This window comes from Felis catus, chromosome A1, assembly GCF_018350175.1.
Source record: "Felis catus isolate Fca126 chromosome A1, F.catus_Fca126_mat1.0, whole genome shotgun sequence".
NCBI lineage: Eukaryota > Metazoa > Chordata > Mammalia > Carnivora > Felidae > Felis > Felis catus.
This window is the reverse complement of record NC_058368.1, coordinates 43,064,265-43,083,396: the sequence shown is the minus strand read 5'-3', so window position 1 is coordinate 43,083,396 and position 19,132 is coordinate 43,064,265. Positions and strand designations below refer to the sequence as shown.

The 19,132-nt window shown below is 33.9% G+C and overlaps 1 long non-coding RNA gene across 2 annotated transcripts in view; it reads left to right on the top strand.

The window, feature by feature from the left end:
* The first annotated feature begins 3,140 nt into the window (after window positions 1–3,140).
* The window catches only part of LOC123384429, a 134,230-nt gene continuing 118,238 nt past the window's right edge, over window positions 3,141–19,132 (top strand). The window contains exon 1 of one of the 2 annotated variants that reach the window (XR_006595492.1): window positions 3,141–5,760. This is a non-coding gene — a long non-coding RNA (uncharacterized LOC123384429). The remainder of the gene's footprint in view (window positions 5,761–19,132) is intronic. The other variant, XR_006595490.1, reaches the window with a different exon arrangement.

Below are 19,132 nucleotides of genomic sequence, written 5' to 3'. Positions count from 1 at the left end.
AGTGGGATTTATTCCTGGGTTACAAGTGTGGTTCAATATTGGCAAGTCAATCAACATTATACACTACGTTAATTAAAGAAATGATAAAAACCATATGATCATTTCAATAGATGCAAGAAAAAAACATTTGACAAAGTACAACATCCATTCTTGATAAATACCCTCAACAAAATAGGTTTAGAAGGAACATACTTCAACATAATAAGGGCTGTATGTGAAAAACCCACAGCTAATATCATCCTTAATTGGGAAAAACTGAGAGCTTTTCTTCTACAGTCAGGAACAAGACAAGGATGTCCACTATCACCACTGTTATTGAACATAGTACTGGAGGTTCTAGCCACAGCAATCAGATGACACAAATAAATAAAAAACATCCAAATGTCAAGGAAGAAGTCAAACTTTCACTATTTGAAGATGACATGATACTATATATAGAAAACCTGAAAGTCTCCACCAAAAAAACTGCTAGAACTGATACACAAATTCAGTAAAGTCAGAGGATAAAAAATTAACATACAGAAATATGTGACATTTCAACACACCAATAATGTAACAGAAGAAAGAGAAATTAAGAAGTCAATCTCATTTACAATCACACCAGAACAATAAGATATTTAAAGACAAACCTAACACCTATACTCTGAAAACTATAAAAAACTGATGACAGAAATTGAAGATGACACACAAAAAGATGGAAAGACATTCGATGCTCATGGATTGGAAGAAAAAAATATTGTTAAAATGTCTGTACTACTCAAAACAATGTACACATTTCATGTAATCCCTATCAAAATACCACCAGCATTTTTCACAGAATAGAACTAACAATGCTAAAATTTGTACAGAACCACAAAAGACCCCAAATAGCCAAATCAATTTGTAAAAAAGAAAGAAAGAAAGAAAGAAAGAAAGAAAGAAAGAAAGAAAGAAAGAAAGAAAGAAAGAAAGAAAGAAAATCTGGTGGCATCACAATTCCAGACCTCAAGTTGTATTACAAAGCTATAGTAATCAAAACAATATAGTAGTGGTGTAAAATTGATGCATAGATCAGTGGAACAGAATAGAAAATCCAGAAATAAACCCACAATTATATGATGAATTAATTTTAGACAAAGCAGGGAGGAATATCCAATGGGAAAAAGATACTCTTCAATAAATGGTGTTGGGAAAACTGGACAGCAACATGCAAAAGAATGAAACAAGATCACTTTCTTACACCATACACAAAAGTAAGTTCAAAAGGGATTACAGAACCAAATGTGAAACAAAATCTTGAGAAACACAGGCAGTAACCTGTTTGACATTGGCATAGCAACTTCTTTCTAGATATGTCTCCTGACGCAAGAGAAACAAAAGAAAAAATAAATTATTGGGACCTCATCAAAATAAAAACCTTCTGCACAGTGAAGGAAACAATGAACAAAACTAAAAGGCAACCTAGGAAATGGGAGAAGACATTTGCAAATGAAATACCTGATAAAGGTTTAGTATCCAAAATCTATAAAGAACCTGTAAAACTCAACACCCCAAAAATGAATAATTCAATTAAAAAATAGGCAGAAACATGAATAGACATTTTTCCAAAGAAGACATACAGATGGACAACAGACACATGAAAAGTAGCTCAACATCACTCGTCATCAGGGAAATACAAATGAAACTTCAGTGAGACATGATCTCACACCTGTTAGAATGGCTAAAATTAACAACACAAGAAACAACAGGTATTGGCAAGGATGTGGAGAAAGGGGAACCCTCTTGCACTGTTGGTGGGAATGCAAATGGGTGCAGCCGCTCTGGAAAACAGTATTCCAAAGATTTTGAGATTCCGCAAAAAGTTAAAAATATAACTAACCTACGATCCAGCAATTCTACTACTACATATTTACCCAAAGTATACAAAAATACTAATTCAAAGAGATACATGCACCCTAGTGTTTATAGTAGCATTATCAACAATAGCCAAATTATGGAAAGAGCCCAACTGTTCATCAACTGATGAATGTATAGAGACGATGTCGTGTATATATATAATAGGACATTACTCAGCCATGAGAAGAATGAAATCTTGCCACCACATGGATGAAGCTAGAGAGTATTATGCTAAGTGAAATAAGTCAGTCAGAGAAGGACAAATATCATATGATTCCACTCCTATGTGGAATTAAAAAACAACAGCAAAGCAAATGAAGAAAGGGGGGAAAAAGAGCGAGGCAAACCGAGAAACAGACTCTTAATTACAGAGAACAAACTAATGGTTACCAGAAAAGAGGTGGGCAGGGAGATGGGTTAAATAGTTGATGGGGATTAAGGCGTGCACTTGTTATGATGAGTCCCGGGTGCTTATGGAAGTGTTGAATCACTGTATTGTACACCTGAAACTAATATACTATATGTTAACCAACCGGGATTTAAATAAAAACTTTTAAAATATTAAATGGGAATATGATAGACACATTGTCTTTGCATATTTTCAATCTTCGATTGAAGTACTAACTTCTTCCTTTCCCTGCAAGATGAAATATTTCTTCAGATTACTATCTTGACCAAGTGTGGGAAAGTTGCAGTCTTCCACTTTCCCTTCCTACTGTTATAACTCTTATTCTATAAGCCAGGTAACCAATGTGATGGAATTATAAAATATGAGATAGTTATACTTGTCTGAAAATAAAGATCTAAGGATAAGAAATAGAAGAGACAACATCATTTTATAGAATGTTGGATTTGGTATTCAACTAGATCACTTCTGGGTGAGATCAAATGCCTACTAGGAAAGTACAACATCATTTCTATGTTTCAATCAACATTGTGATATGTCCTAAGTCAATAAATTGACTCAATGGTCTAAATAAGCAGAGATATTTTATGTTAAATATTAATATGACAAACATAGCATTTATTGTAAAGTGACAGAAAAACCATGCATGTCAGGCATAGATATAGATCAGTTTGGAACATTATGGCAATTGATGAATGATTAAAAATGATAGTAAGAATTATAATGTAAATGTTAATATTTACATGATACTCTGAAATACTGGGTTTTGATTTGAAGAAAAGCAAAACAGTTGTTTCATAAAAAAAACATTCTGAAATACATGATTAAATATATTCTTAATACTATTTTCAGTAGTATATAGGTGATAATTATTTAAAAGTAGTTTAGTAGAATAGTAATTGTTATTCAACTTTATAATTAAAAATGAAAATGTAGTAAGAATATAGGTAGCACTTTTTTTCATTATCACCATTAGAAGTCTAATTGAAATCCTCTTAATGATGTTTTAAAAAGTTATTTCATATATATCAAGAGAAAATATCATCTTAATATATTCTTTTTGACTAGATATGTATAGTACACTTTCAAAAATCTCTTTAAATTGACCTAAATCCACTATGTAAAATATTTTATTTACTTAATATGTATGGCACTAAATGTATACTTTGCTAAATGACCAAGTAAGAAAAACAATTAAAAATCAAACTGCTGACTTTAATAATTTTACTTAAGTATAGAAAAAGAGAAAACACAACATTTTAATTTTACAGAAAACCATTTGATATAAGTGTGATTCTTTCATACTCAGGTAGAAACTACTTGTCAAGAAGTCAGATGCTATGTTAGGATTTTATTGTGTTTTTAAAAAATAACTTGTAAATAGAAATATAAGCTGCTTTACTCTGTCCATTAAATACTAGAATATATACCTAATATTTAAATGCATATCCCGTTCATATCTATTGTTTCTACAAAATTTTCAATAGAGCCTTAAAGCTGTTGAATACAGGTTTAATTCCAAATTTCATTTCTTTCTGAATTGCACCATCCTTCAGCAATGCATCATCATCACAGGTCATTGCACCGATGAAATTAATCTGATAAAACACCTGTGTGACAGAGAAAATGATATATTAGTGTGATTCATCATTAATGTACATCATCAGCCCATGATCTATTAGTGTATTGCTCAAAGGATTGTGTCATTAGGAAAGAGTGAGTTCCTAGTGTTAAATTATGGTGTTGAAGGCAGTAGTTAGAGCCTAGTATAACCCAGGAGGCAAAAAGTAGATGTGCTAATACAAAATCAAGTTCTCTGAACTTTCTTTCTTTTTTTTTTTTTTTGGCTTTAAAGTGTCAGATTTGAATTTTTGCTAATAAGGTTTTACTTCTTTAAGGTGAAATTAAGTTTGCCCTTATTACTCATCTAATATTAATTGCATACCCATCCTCTATAAATGATATCATTTATAAGGCTGACTTGCATCACCGGTGAGAAATGTAATTTTATTTGAAAATGAAACACATAAGAATTTAAAATATCTGAAAAAATAACTCTGCAGGGTTGTTTTTCCATAAATGTGCTAGAAATTATACCTTACCTGATTAGCTCATGATATTGAGCTTAGAGATTAGAAATTGCCCTGAAATGCCTTTGTTAAAGTAATCCAACCTGGAAATTTAAGATTATTTTATTTAAGATTAAAGATAAGAATAAAAGTAAGATAAAAACATAACTGCAAAATAGGCAGTGAATCTTAAGAATTCAGAATTTTAATAAATTATTTTTTAGTATAAACTTGATGAGTTTGCTCTTCTAAATTAAAATAACCTTAAATATAGTAACTTTATTATTTTGAAAACATATTAAAAACATTCCTTTCTCAAGAATGTTTGCTTAGCGAGGCAAAGGGCTTTATCTGTTTAATCATTGTTATCCACTAGATATAGAATAGAGAGCAGCAAATGTTAGGCCCTCAATTTGTTCTCTAATTAATTAATTAACTCAATTAACTTAATAACATTATGTAACAGATTCAGACTCCTTAGGTCATGTATGCATTTAAATAACTTCTGTATATACATGGTTTGAACTACGATTTAAATAATTCTATTTCAAATATTAAAAGTACCATGGTGATATTGTCATTAATTTTCATATCTATATCCAAAGATAAACTTGCTTATATTTTTTCATTGTAGTTTTATAGATTAAGAAACTACCACATAGTCCATAAATGCATAGTGTGAGTAAAATTTTTATTAAGATGACTCATAGTATAAGCAAGAACTATTAACTAAACTCATTGGGACTTTCAGTCCAGACAAGATGAAACAGCCCCATTTTCTGTTTTCCCCTCATTAATTTCAATTATAAAGCCTTGGAATAATGCCAGGGGTAAGCAAAGGAAAGGATTCAAAGCTGCTAAGAAGGAGGCTAAGTAGTTTGGGATCCCCAGATTGGAAGAAGAACACAGTGGCTAGTGGTATTATGGCCTCCATTCACCAGAAAGAAACCTTGACCCAGCATTTCCCCTACTCTCAACCTAGCAGCAGAAGACATCCTGAGTAGGTCCATTCTTCCACAGAGCAAATGGTAGCCCTGCCAAAGACTCCAGGTGAGCCTGTAGATCATCAAGAGATCTTTTAATAGTAAGTGACCAGGGAAGGCCACCTCCTTCTCCACAAAGCCTGAAAATCCCCTCTTGGTGGGATAATACCAAGAGAGATAGCACTGCCAAGAGAGATAACAACAAGCACTCTAGTCTGGGAAGCCTCATTAATCTCTGATTCTTCCTTCCAACCTCTCATCAGGAGACATAGGATATGCAGGAGGAAGCCTGGGAAAAAAACAGGACAAATAGCCCAACCTGAAAGTGTTCTCCATCCCTTACAAGCAGGAGGAATTCCATTCTGAGTACCTGGCCAGGGAAGCCCTCACCAGCCTGATACTCCCTTCCCTTAGGGAAGGCACCAAGGTGAGTTAGCATTCAGTGTTGGAGATTCTAAAACCTCAATGTAGTCCTAAAACCATTCCCAAATTCAACAGCAAATACTTGGATAAGGTATCTTTACCTCCACGTGTGACAACTGCCTAGATGTAGATTCCTCACAGTTCTGTTAATGTGTAAATAAAATGTCTGACCTTTGTCCCTGGTTCCTTGATAATGTGCATATCCTTGGAATTTCTTGAGTGATAGAAGTGTCTTTGTCATTCATCTGGCCTCCTTATACCACAACTAGAGGTATAAGCTAACAAGGTGCCTTTGGGTGGGTTTATGCTAATGACATGATTTATGATGGGGCTGGACTTGCCAGAAAGTCCAACCATGGGACTAGAGGGTTGGAATCTTGAGCCAAGTGATATCAATCTGACCTCTGAGGAAGGGAGGAAGGCCAATTTTGAGTTTGAGTCATGTGATCAATGATCTGATCAATCATGCCTACATAATCAAACATCAATAAAAACTCTGGATACAGAAGGTTAGGTAAAACCTGGTTGGCAGTACTCTGTGTACTGTCACACATCAGTGTGCCAGGAGGTTAACCTGTCCTGACACCATGAGGAGGGGACAAGAGAAGCTTCACGTTTGGAAACTTTCCAGATCTTGCACTGTGCATCTCTCCCGTTGGCTGGTTCTAACCTTAATCAATTTGTTATAATAAAACCATAGTCATAAGTTAGCATTTTCTTGAGTTATGTAAGCTGTTTTAATGAATTCTTGAATGTGAGAGGATAATGGGATCTCTCAAATTAGAAATTAGCTGGTCAGAAGTGAGAGTGGTCTGGGGACCCCTGAACTTACAGCTGGTGTCTGAAGGGAATGTAGTCTTGTGGAGGACTGTGCCCTTAACCTGAGAGGTATGGCTTAAATCTTAGTATTGGTGTCAGAAGTCATGGCAGCTAGCCTAGACTTTTTCTTTTATTTCATATTATTATGTCCAACTCCCATTAATATCTCCTCTTAAATAGCTCAAAGCCACCAGTTGTTCAACCCATTCTAAATAAATTCATGATCTTTTCTTCCTATATCTTCCCTTCTTCAGAGATGCCTGTATTATTGAATGACTCTACCCCCTGTTGAGTACTGCAAGAAACACAATGTCATTCTTAACTATTTCCATTCTTTTGTCCATTCCTCCAAATATCCAATGTACATTTATGATCTGAAGTTTAACTATTTACCTCAAATCTATTCACTCTAGCCATCTGCGTAGTAATCATAATAACCCAAGTTACTATTATCACTCATATGGATTTCCATAATAGACTCCTAGATTATTTTACTTCTTCACACTTTCAATCTATATTATTATTTTTAATTTTTTTAATGTTTATTTTTGAGAGAGAGAGAGACAGAGAGAGAGAGAGAGAGAGAGAGAGAGAGAGAGAGACAGAGCATGAGTGGGGGAGGGACAGAGAGAGGGGCAGACAGAATCCGAAGCAGGCTCCAGGCTCCGAGCTGTCAGCACAGAGCCCAACGCGGGGCTCGAACCCACACACTGTGAGATCATGACCTGAGCTGAAGTCAGACGCTTAACTGACTGAGCCTCCCAGGTGCCCCTCAATCTATATTCTAAAACCAAAAATAGGGATTTTCTTTAATATAAAATTCTAATCATATCAACTTTGGCTTCTTTTAGGTACACTTAAATTCTCTAATGGTTTATAATAAAATAAAGCCAAAACTATTAAAAGAGGACTGGATATCCCAGCATGAAATGGTACCCTCCATATAACTACAGACTTATATCATACCTTATGCCAACTTTCACAATGTGCTCTAGCAATACAGAACTTCTTATAGTTCTGGAAAGTTCTAACTTCTTCCTTCTGCAGCACCAATTTTCTGCTTCTACTTTCCTCCTCTGGTAGTGTTCCCCTTTCTTCTTCATCAGTTATCTCCTATGCAACAGTAAGATTTCAGCTAAGGCAAAATTTATTTAAGGAAAATTTCCCTGATCTGAATCTAATGCTCTCATGATACATATGTATTTTCGTCGTAACGCTTGGCATGGTTGCATCTTTAATTTAATTTTCTTATTTGACTATTGTCTCTCCAAGCAGAATGTGATCTCTCTGAGACCTGAGATCATGCCTATTTTCCTCAATATTTTGTGATCAGTCCTTAATATTTGTTGAATGACCAGTTTAATAATTTAATATAAAGTATGTTCTTATTGTCTATTTTTAATAAATAAGAAGTTAAGCAAGTACATCAATTAACAAAAGCCAAATTATATTCTCATATTATCAAAACAGTAAACTAGCATATACTAATATTTTATAAAAAATAACATCTTTTAACATTCTAAGCAGAAAATCATATATGCAAGAAACAGATATGATGGTTTTCTGTAAGACTGGATTTGGTATAAAGTATTATTTTATGACAAAATTCAAATATCAGCCATAACTCCTTCAATATGATTGAGATCACCTTGTCTTTTAAGATTTAAGTACAATTATTACAACCTCATCCAATGCATTCAAAGGAAATTTACTGTCCTTCCAAATGAGTATGGGAATTTTTGGAGGACTGACATTTACCCTTAACACCTGTTTCCACGTTCATGATGTTCCTGAATTCTCAATTTCAGCTTTTATGTCTACCATTTTGCATATGTTATTTTCCTTCTACACAGTTTCACAACCCCTTTCCCCCCAACAAGGTTCTTCTATAAATCTTTCCCTTTAAAATAACACTGACAGTGTTTGGCTGACTTTTACTTAAATAGGAGGTTCCTTTATATTAAATACTGCCCACTTATCAGATTTGCATTGAAAACATTGGAGTCTTTGCCTTTCTCATTTTGCTCTAATCTCTGTCCTTTTCTGGGCTCTATTTAGCTCTTCCCCTAACATCATATTTAATTCTTTTGAGCCACAAACAGTTTCGTATTGAAGGGGAAAATAACCCTTGCACAATTTTACATTATTCTCAAGTAGTTTGATTCAGGCTCTATTGATAAACCCTCTCTTCCATGAACCTACATATTGTCCTAACTTTTCATTCCTATATATCCCATAAAGTTGTTCTATTTTTAAGAGACAGTCTTCTTCTCAGGAAGAATTATTACTTTAGGAATGATGGGCTTTTCAGGCAGAAAGGAGAAGTTAATAATGAAGCCAAAAAGACTTACAAGAAAGTGTGATGTGACTGAATTTCATTGAACCCAAAATGAAAAAAGTCCCCCAATTAGTTAACACTGATATATTTGTGAATAAAACAGAAATATTGACTCAACATCATTACTACAAACTAGAAATGCCTAATTCTACTTTCCTGAACATACTGAGTTTTTTAAATGTTAGTTTTGCCCCTACAATATGAAATTGTCAATTTTTTAGTCCATTTGGTCTACCATAACAAAATACCATAGACTGGGTGGCTTATAAACAACAAAAATTTATTTCTCACAGTCCCAGAAGATGAGAAGTCCAACGTCAAGTTACCAGCAGATTTGGTGTCTGATGAGAGCCTACTTCCTGGTTCACAGAAGGTGGTGTTCTCTCCATGTCCCCTCCCCACATGGCATAAAGGGCCAGGGAGCTCTCTGGGGTCTGTTTTATATGGACAACAATTCCTTCATGAGGGCTCTGCCTCCTAAGAGCATCACTTCCAAATACCTTCGCAATGGGGATTAGGTTTCAACTTATGAATTTTGAGGGGATATAAACATTCAGTCAATAGCATCATTACATATCTTCATGCTATCCTTCATTATTTTAGCACATATAAGTCATAAGCAGTTAGTTACAAAAATAATAAATACAAATCCATTTTTTGAATAGTATTAATACATACTGATGATGTCACTTGTTATAATTTTATTTTCATTTAACTGGTAAACGTGTTATTCATATTATTTTTTCTTAGCTCCTAATGCAAAGATAATTTTGGAGAGCTATAGATAAAAGTAGCTGGTTTTAGAAGAGTGACACAAACACACAAAATAATTGTATCCCAAAGGACTAACTTTAAGTTAATACTAAAAGTGATTTAAAGGTTTCAGGAGTCCCAACTTCCGAAATACTCTTCTTATAGTAATTTTAGGCTTTTGGCACTAATATTGATAGGCATTTTAATGGCAGAAATATTTTCAACCTAAGCTCAATAAAAATGGATATAAATCAATGTGTATACTTTGCTAAATTTGGCATATTAAACCACTTTTGGATTTAGGAAGATAGATTTAAATCTTGAAATTCCAGAGAAACTTTCTTCATATTTTTAAATGCATACTATCATAAAAATAAGGAATAAGATATAAGTAAATAAAAATAAGACCATTTTTCCTGATCCAATAAATGACAAGGCTCTTAAATAAACAGAAAATTGTGTGAATGATCTTCAAAGCTTTGACATTCAGCACAATAATTTACATGAGATTCCAGAGTAGCTGCCAGTATGAAAAAAGAAGAAAAGGAAGAAAACTGAAGGTCTTTTCCAAGTAGTACAGAAAAGGTGAACTATAGAGAACAAACTAATGGTTACCAAGGAGGAGGTAGGTGGGAGGATAGGTTAAATGGGTGATGGGGATTAAGGAGGGCGTTTGTTGTGATGAGCCCCGGGTATTGTATGGAGGTGTTGAGTCACTATATTGTGCACCTGAAACAAATATTACACTGTATATTAACTAACTTGAATTTAGATAATTTTTTTTATAAAAGAAAAAGTGAATAATGCCATAGGACAACATTCCTGGAAGGCATGTTGAAATGATGTGTGAAAAAATTTGAGAAGTCTACATATCTGTTAGTGCAGCAATTTCACTTTTGGAGATGGCAATTTTTCTATAGTAAACAATGAGGGGAAAGTCAAAGATTTATGCACAGATCCAATAGAAAAAAGTTTTTTTTAATAAATCAAATGTTAAAGAATAAATTTTGGTGATATGTTACATATAACAATTTGATGTCAAGAGATGTAAATACTGTCAAATGGCACATAAATAATTCATTTAAATCAGGTATGGCAACTGTTACACATGTTTCAGCACATATGTGTATATGTGCATCAGCTATACTACTATGTCTCTGTATGATAGAATTATGGAGTTTCATTCTTTTTCTGAAAATCTATGAAAAATCATGAATTGATTTTATATGTATATTATATTTAAAATAGCATATAAAAAGTGATAAAATAGTCTTATTTTTAGCATTTATATAGAGCTGTATGGCCTACTGGTTAATATTTACCAAGCAGCTACTGTGCACTAGGCAGTGTAGAGTGGCTTTCTATATATATAATCAACATATATATTATTTATACTTTTGTGGCAGTGATTCTTTTTTCTCAGATACAAATGCTCATGTTACAAAACACTCTCATTATATACCTTATTTTTTTAATCCCCCAAATTATCCTAAGGATAATTATTATCCCTGCTTGACAAAATGTTTATTAAATTTTATGTATTATTTCTAATCTTCATTAAATAACAAAAGGTAAATAAAACTATCACAACTACATGGATATAGAAACTAGAATTCAGAAAGCTTTAAAAATTGCCCAGGGCCACACATCTCTAATCACGATAAAAAATTGATCCAGAAAAAAATTGAGCCAGAATATCTCTGACTTTATAACCAAATATGAGTACCAAATTTTTTACAAAGAGAAAATAAAACAAGGAGAAATAGCAAGAGACTCATGGTCACAGAGTGATTCATAAAATGCAAGGCAAAGCAATCTGGCTTTATATTATCTAAAGGCAAAGTCAGTTTTACTCTGGCCCTTTGTGAATGGGGATAAGATTAAAGAGACCCAGGGGCGCTTGGGTGTCTCAGTGGGTTAAGCATCAGACTTCGGGTCATGTCATGATCTCGCGGTTCACAAGTTCGAGCCTGGTGTCAGGCTCTGTGCTGACAGATCAGAGCCTGGAGCCTGCTTCAGATTCTGTGCCTCCCTCTCTCTCTGCCCTTTCCTCCATCGCACTCTGTCTCTTGCTCTCTCAAAAATAAATAAACACTAGAAAAAAATTTTAAAAAAAGTTTAAAGAGACCCAGAACAACTTTCTCCAGTCAAATTGAACTTTTCTCATATTCTCATTGCCTTCCCACCCAACCCGTAGTCCTTCTAGACCTGCAGGACAAGTGTAGGCAGTCAAACTAACCCATAACACATCCAGTTTTATCATTTCTAGTCAAGTATCTTATTCTCTCTGAATCCCATTTTCCCTTCATTGTAAAATGATGTTTACTTCATTGAAGTAGAAGAATTTAGAAATGTGAAAAAGAACAATACTTGGCATAGAGGAAAAAAATGAGCAAAATTCCTTGATGGTAACCGTAACACTTTTATTTTGTATCAGAGTCAGATTGGTATATGCCTTATCCTCCTACTTGGCTACATGCTCCTCAAGAAAATTCAGTTTTGTTAAAAATTCATGAACATCTCTTAAGGGTCAAGATTCATATCAGTCATTGGAGATTCACCAAAAAAAAAAAGTAGGTGGCATCTCCGCTATGAAATTCCTCACAGTCTGGTAAGAAAGAGATGCCTTTGTAATCTTCGTACTCCATGATGATAACACATCATGGAAATACTACTCTGCAGATGAACAAAGAAATGAAATAATTGGTTATTTAGCTTACTTACTATTATACATCTTATTAACTGGTTGTCAATTAAAGATCAAACTTTAAAAAATAACTTTTAAACATACACATAAATATTTTTGAGTTTTATATCTATATCTATATATGTATATATATATATATACACACACACATATATATACACACATATATATATACATATGTATATATACACACACACACACAGAGATAGATATACATATATATGTATGTATAATGAATAAAGCAAATTTCTCAACAGGAACTTAGCCCAATAACCGGTTCATGTAGTCTCATTTACTTTGAAGGAAGGCGAGAAGAAACTGAGAAATGACCTATTATTTCTAATAAGACTTTCATTGTTGACACCTTAAAACCTAGCTAAATACTTTTGGATAGTGACTGGATATGGGCTTTGGACAAACTTACCTCAAAATTATCGCTCTACCTTCTAGATGTGTTATTGAGGATGATGAATCAGTAACATTACCCGTAACCCCAATCACAATTAAACCAGGATGCTACCAATCATCAAGTGTTTAACATATCAGGCATTATGTTGAATAGAGTAAAACCTTGGATTGTGAGTAACTTGGTCTGTGATTTTTCCTCAAGATGAGCAAACATTTCTAATAAATTTTAACTTTTATAAATGAGTGATATCTTCCAATAAGAGTAATGTGGAATTCTGAATATCATATGAGCACAACTGAGCCAATGGTTCTTAAAATTCATTTTGATATACAAGTGCTTTGGATTACAAGGCAGATTTCCAGAGCAAATTATGCTCATAAACCAAGGTTTTACTGTACTTACATACTATATTATTTAGTACTCATTAAACCTTTGAAATAAGTATTAGACCACATAGACAAATTGAAACCTAGGGAACTGAGTTAATTAGATTCAGTACCAAGTCTGCCTGACTTCAATGGCCAGGGGCTTAACTACCAGCAACCTGGGGCTTCCTGTTGAGTTCAGTTCCCTTATCAATAAAGAAGAGGTGATATAGTTAACAGGTTTGTTGAAATAATTAAATATGTCAAATCATATGAAAGGACTGGAACACCTGATTGATACTCAATAGGCCAATGGGAAAATAAAAACATATAGCAATGTTGGGTGTGAATGCTGGAAGAACCCTTATGATTGTTCTATCCCTTTTTGGGTTGCCAATAAGTAACCTAACCAACTGGAAGATTCAGTAACTTATGAAGAGCTCAAAAACTTATTGGTGGCAAAACTAGTAGAAGCTGTATCTCTTCATAGTGTGGACCTTGCAATAGTGAAGTACAGTGAAAAATTGAAGGAGATACAGAGTTGAAACAGATAGCAATATCGCAAAAACAAAAAATGGACCTCTGAAGAATGATAAAGTGTAGTTATTTAGCATTGAGACAAAAATGCAACTTAGCAATTCTCCTTAAGCATACAAAAGTTTAATGTCATGTATGAAATGATTATTCTCTTTTCCATTGAGAGTTTAAAAATTACAGTTAAATTGAGCAAGAACTCTTCAGTTAAATTTAAAAGCCTGTTTTGCTAAAAACTAGAGCAGGTTAGTAGGAGAGATCTTAGAAACACTCTCTTTTAAAGTTCCAAAGATCAAATAGATAATGATCTCCCTGAGATGAATTAAACTCAGTGTTATCTACACAGTGGAATAAATATGAAACCATCTGAAGCTCAATATTTACTAATTTGTATTCTGCCAATATACAGAGTTTAATTCTTAGCTCCATTATACTGAAGTTTTGATATTTTGTATAACTATGAGAAATCTTTAAAAAATTCAAGCATTTTAAATAAGCCATTTAACTTTAAGATTTTCTCTAATACTATTACAGGTGAAATAACTCCTACAGGTGAAGATAAAATAATGGTTCCATTTTACTGTCTTTTAAATTCAGTAATAATGGTTTGTAATTATAAAGCATTTCTCTTCCATGGAGCTTAATGTGTTTTATGGACATTGCCTCATTAATCCTTCCACCTTCCTTTTAAGGTGGGTATCATGGTTCTCATTATACAGATGGAGAACCTGAGGCACAGAGAAGTTAATTGATTTGCCCAAGGTCACACAGCAAGTAAGTGACAAGGCTGTGCCTTCTGACTCACCATCTAATGTCTTGCATGCCAGGCCATTCAGCTTTTCCAAATGGGGAGAAATAATCCATTCATTTTTATCAAAGTTCAACTCCAGGCTGCTAAATTCCTTGGGGCAAAGTTGCATAGTGCAATTTCACACTATGGCATTGGCACGTTGTCAATTTACACAGAGGAGAGCTCATACTGAGCTACAAGGTTACTAATAAAAATAGAGAAGAAAAGAGATCTAAAAATGGCTCTCTGAGATGTCTGAGTTGGTGCTGCTAAGAATTCACACTATCCTTCTCAAACAAGCAGCAGCATAAAAACCTGCAAGCTTCAGATATCAAATACTAATGATTGTAAATGTTTTGAAAACATTTTAAAGGTAATAAAACAAAAGCCTTAACTAGTCCTAGAAAAAGAGTTTTACAGATGTGCTTCATTTATTTATGCATGTGTATTTTTATTGATTTGTCTTAACCACACAACCTCCTCTATCTAGTCTTTGCAAAGCATTCATAAATAAGCATCCTCATCCAAACAAGACAAATAACCAGCACATTAAAAAGTTATCGCTTCAAAACAACAGCAAAACACTACGTGAACCCACTATCTAATCTGCACAATAAATCGTTCATTGTGTAAAACCTGAAGGAAGACATTCCAGACACAAAGGTTGTCTGATTATTTGATATCCCAGTATCCTATCTAAGTGAGCAGCACAGAATATCGTTTTCTCAGTGGCTAAAGATGCAATAACACCATTCAGCAACCCATTTGTACTGCTTAGCCCAAAATGGAAGGAATTCAGAGAAATGCTGAAATGTAGCTTTCTTCACTCCAAATATGTCTCAGAAGATTATTGTCATTAATGATTTTTTTCTTCTGAAGCATAACCAACCAAGAGCTGTAGAAATTCTTAACTTGATTTAATGTCCTGTAGACACCACAAAGTATAGTGAAAGTAAAAAAAAAAAAAAAGTAACAAAAATCCTTTCCCATAAAACAATATTGATGTTTAATGAGAGAATGGCCTCCTCCATGCAGTTCTCACAGATTTCCAGTGGGTTAAAATTTCAGTTCACTTCTGCAAGTACTAAAGAACAACCATTACCTGTCTGTGTGGGGCTGACATGCCAGAGCCTCTGAAATGGATTATGCCTTAGTGTTCTGAGATGTATTTGGTCAAATCTCTCCCTATAGGCTTAGAACTACCTGGCACTCACTGTAAGGTTAATTGATGGTTATTCCCTATGTCTTAAGAAAATATGAAAATAAACCTTGCTTCTCAACAACTCGCTCTCTTAGTAAACTCAGTGAGGGTAAGAATCTTTTTGTTCACTGAAGAATCCCAAAAGTCTGCAACAAAGATCTCAGGTGACATTTGTTAACTGAATAAATAAAATGAAAAAAAAATTATTGTTAAAAACAAAGTCATGGGAACGCCTGGGTGTCTCAGTTGGTTAATCATACTACTCAGTTTTGTGGGTCCAAGACCCACATCATGCTCTGTGCTAACAGTGCGGAGCTTGCTTGGGATTCTGTCTCTCCCTCTCTCCCTGTCCCTCCTCCACTGTCGCTGTCTTTCTCAAAATAAATAAATAAACTTTAAAAAAAGTCATGCAATTATGCACATGTATGTTAGAAAGGACGTTTTTACTACAAAAGAATTATAAGGTTTCTGGAAGAGTGTTGTCTCCAAACTTGTACCAGCTATTATTCATTGTTTCTAAATCTCATACTGGTTAAGAGTCAGGCTGGGTTTTAATCACAATTCTAATACTTAACACCATGTACTGCACAGCTTATTTAACCTCTCTATGCTTCAGTTTTTCTTCTCTAAAATTAGAATAATCAAAATGCCTACTCCATATGGTTATTGGGAGGATTAAATGAATCAGTGTATGCAGAACTCATATCAAAATCCCTGAGAAGTATTAAGTGCTCTGTAAGTGTGAGCTGTTATTCTAGGAGAGGTCTGCCTGTTGATCATACTTCAAATGATGTTATTAAGTCAAAATTAGGTTTCATCATTGTTAACAATGTTTGTCGTCATAGTAGGTATTAATAGAACATGAACCCCTCCCTCCTTTAAGGCAGATGTTTCTGCTTCTGTCCCCCTCTCCGTGACTTCCCTCCACTCCAAAAATAAACAAGCAACAATTCTCACATGTATAGGAATTAAACTAATGTAAATTCTTAATGATGTGTAAAATCTGAATTTTATGCAAAATATCTCCTTGGCAAGTCCCTAGGTTTCCTGGTTTCCTAAAAACCAGGCTCACTGCTTTTTTAAAAAGAAGAAAAATTAGGCTTGAACTCAAGAATATATCAACTGTGATTCTTGGCAAGAATGTATATCAAAGTAACCTTGAGAATGTGTGCTTATCAGCACTAAGACATGTCTTGTGGCTTTGGTTGCTGCTGTTGGGTCATAAAAAAGATTTTCATCTAGAACCCATAAGCTTAACATAGTTTCTCCCCAAAAGAATCATTTACCTTCAAATTTGATTTTTTATTTCTTTCATACAATATCAGGCTCAAGTAGTTTCCCAGAGAAGCCACTTGCTTTGGACCTCCTAGCTAGTCCTCCAGATGAGAGGTGTTTATCAGGAGAACTCTCAGGGCAGGGCCAATATTTCAGACTTTTAAAATCACCAATATCTTTTTTTTTTTTTGTAACAACTACCACCAAAGAAAAGAAACAAAGCAAAGAAAAGGGAAGGAAAAGAAAGGAAACAAAAGCAAAGGAGAGGCCAAATAATAAACTATTACAGGAAATGTCATATTTAACTCTCCCATAATGATGAAAGTATAATAGGAGTTGCCATTCAGACTTATTCAAGTACTTCACCTCCACTCTTTAGCTGGCAATAAAACATCTTAGATGATGTCAGTGACTGCCAAGTGCTCTCACAACCTCTCTATCCAGCTTGTTTCTTTCCAAATCTCAGAACTAAAACCTCTGTCCTGAAAGTCACCCTCAGGTGTTCTTGAATCCTCTCCTTCCCTTATACTTGACATATAATCCAGTAGATAACTCCATAAATTCTATCAAATTTATTCTAAATTGTATCGCTTCTCACCATCTTTACTGTTACCTCCCTAATTCAAACTCTATTAAACAATCTCCTAACTAACCTCTCTGCTTCTACTCTTGCCTCACTCACAATCCATTCTTCCCAGATATCAAATGCATTCCTCCATCCATTTAAACATGTCCAATGGCTTCCCTTTACATTTAAAATAAATCTCAAACTCTTTATTCTAGGCTACAAAGTCCAACATAGCCTAGGGCTATGATATTTTATATTATCACTACCATGCTCTGCATCAACCATGTAGACTTTCTTTCTGTTCTTTGAATATTCTAAGCTTATTTCTATCCCAGGGATTTAGGATTTGTTAATTTTTTTTTCACCCTGAAATGTTTTTGCCTAAAATCTTCGCATGACTGGCTCCTCATCATTCCAGTTTCAGATCGAACATTACATCCTTCCACATGTCTTTTGATATCATCCACACTAAGGTAATCTCCACACACCCTATCCTCCTATTCTGCTTTATTTTCTTTATCCCTATCTTATGTATTTATTTACATCGTTAGCTATTCTTCTACTTGAATATAGATCAGAATTTTGTCTGTCTTATTCACTACTCTATTCCTAGGTCCTTGACAAATAGCATGCTTTTTCGAAATGTTTGCTGAAGAAGAAAATGGATAAACAAATAAATAGAAGTCCAGAATCAAAGAAAGCTAGGGATATATTAAAGATTACCAGTCGAAATCCTTTATTCTAGAGATATGGTAATAGAATAGTTTGCCTAAACTAGTAAAAGTAATTAATATCCTATGTGTGTCTAAAATCCTAGACATTTCCATTAGCCACACTGCCTCACAATTCTGTAAATGTTGTGTTGGAACTACAAAAGGCTACCAAGTAAATCATACAATTGCCATAAAAAGAGACATCAAAAACTCACTATAAATTAATTCATTGTGTTCCCAAAGCCTAACCTGCCTTGGAAGCCCCATTTAAGTCCCAACATATCAACATATTCCTTGTAATTATTCCATTATCTTTCAATGGATCAAAACCTGGACATTCTTTAAGTGCCTAAAGATATAGCCAAAAGATAATCAAAAAATCTAAAGGAAATATAGTATGTCACATTAAGATAATTGTTGTGATAAAAAATAAAGCAGGAAAGGGGGATACAAAGGGCCTGGGAATGGGGTGTAAGGCCAGTTTTAAATGACATAAGCAAAAACCTGGAAGAGTTATTTGTGAAAGAACTTTGTGAGATTTTCAATTTTTTTAATAAAAAAAATAAATTCAATGTTAGTTGTTATCACTACTGTGGAATGCAACCTTTATTTATTTCCAAATATGTTAGAGAAATTTTTCTCATCTTTTACTGTAAAAAGCACAGTTAAATTTAGTAAAATCTATATTAGTCAAGTTAATGATTGAGTGTTGGTATATCTCCCCTGTTTTTTTATAATTCAAATGAGTTTGAATTGTTAAGAGTCAGTTTTTTTTAATATTGCATAGTTTAGATTTGGTTTGACAACATTCTTTTCCTTCCTCTGAACAGTCCCAGTCCCTTCCCGTCCAGTCAATTTCAAGTATATTCTATATACTTTATGAAGCCTCATAAAACAGCTTAAT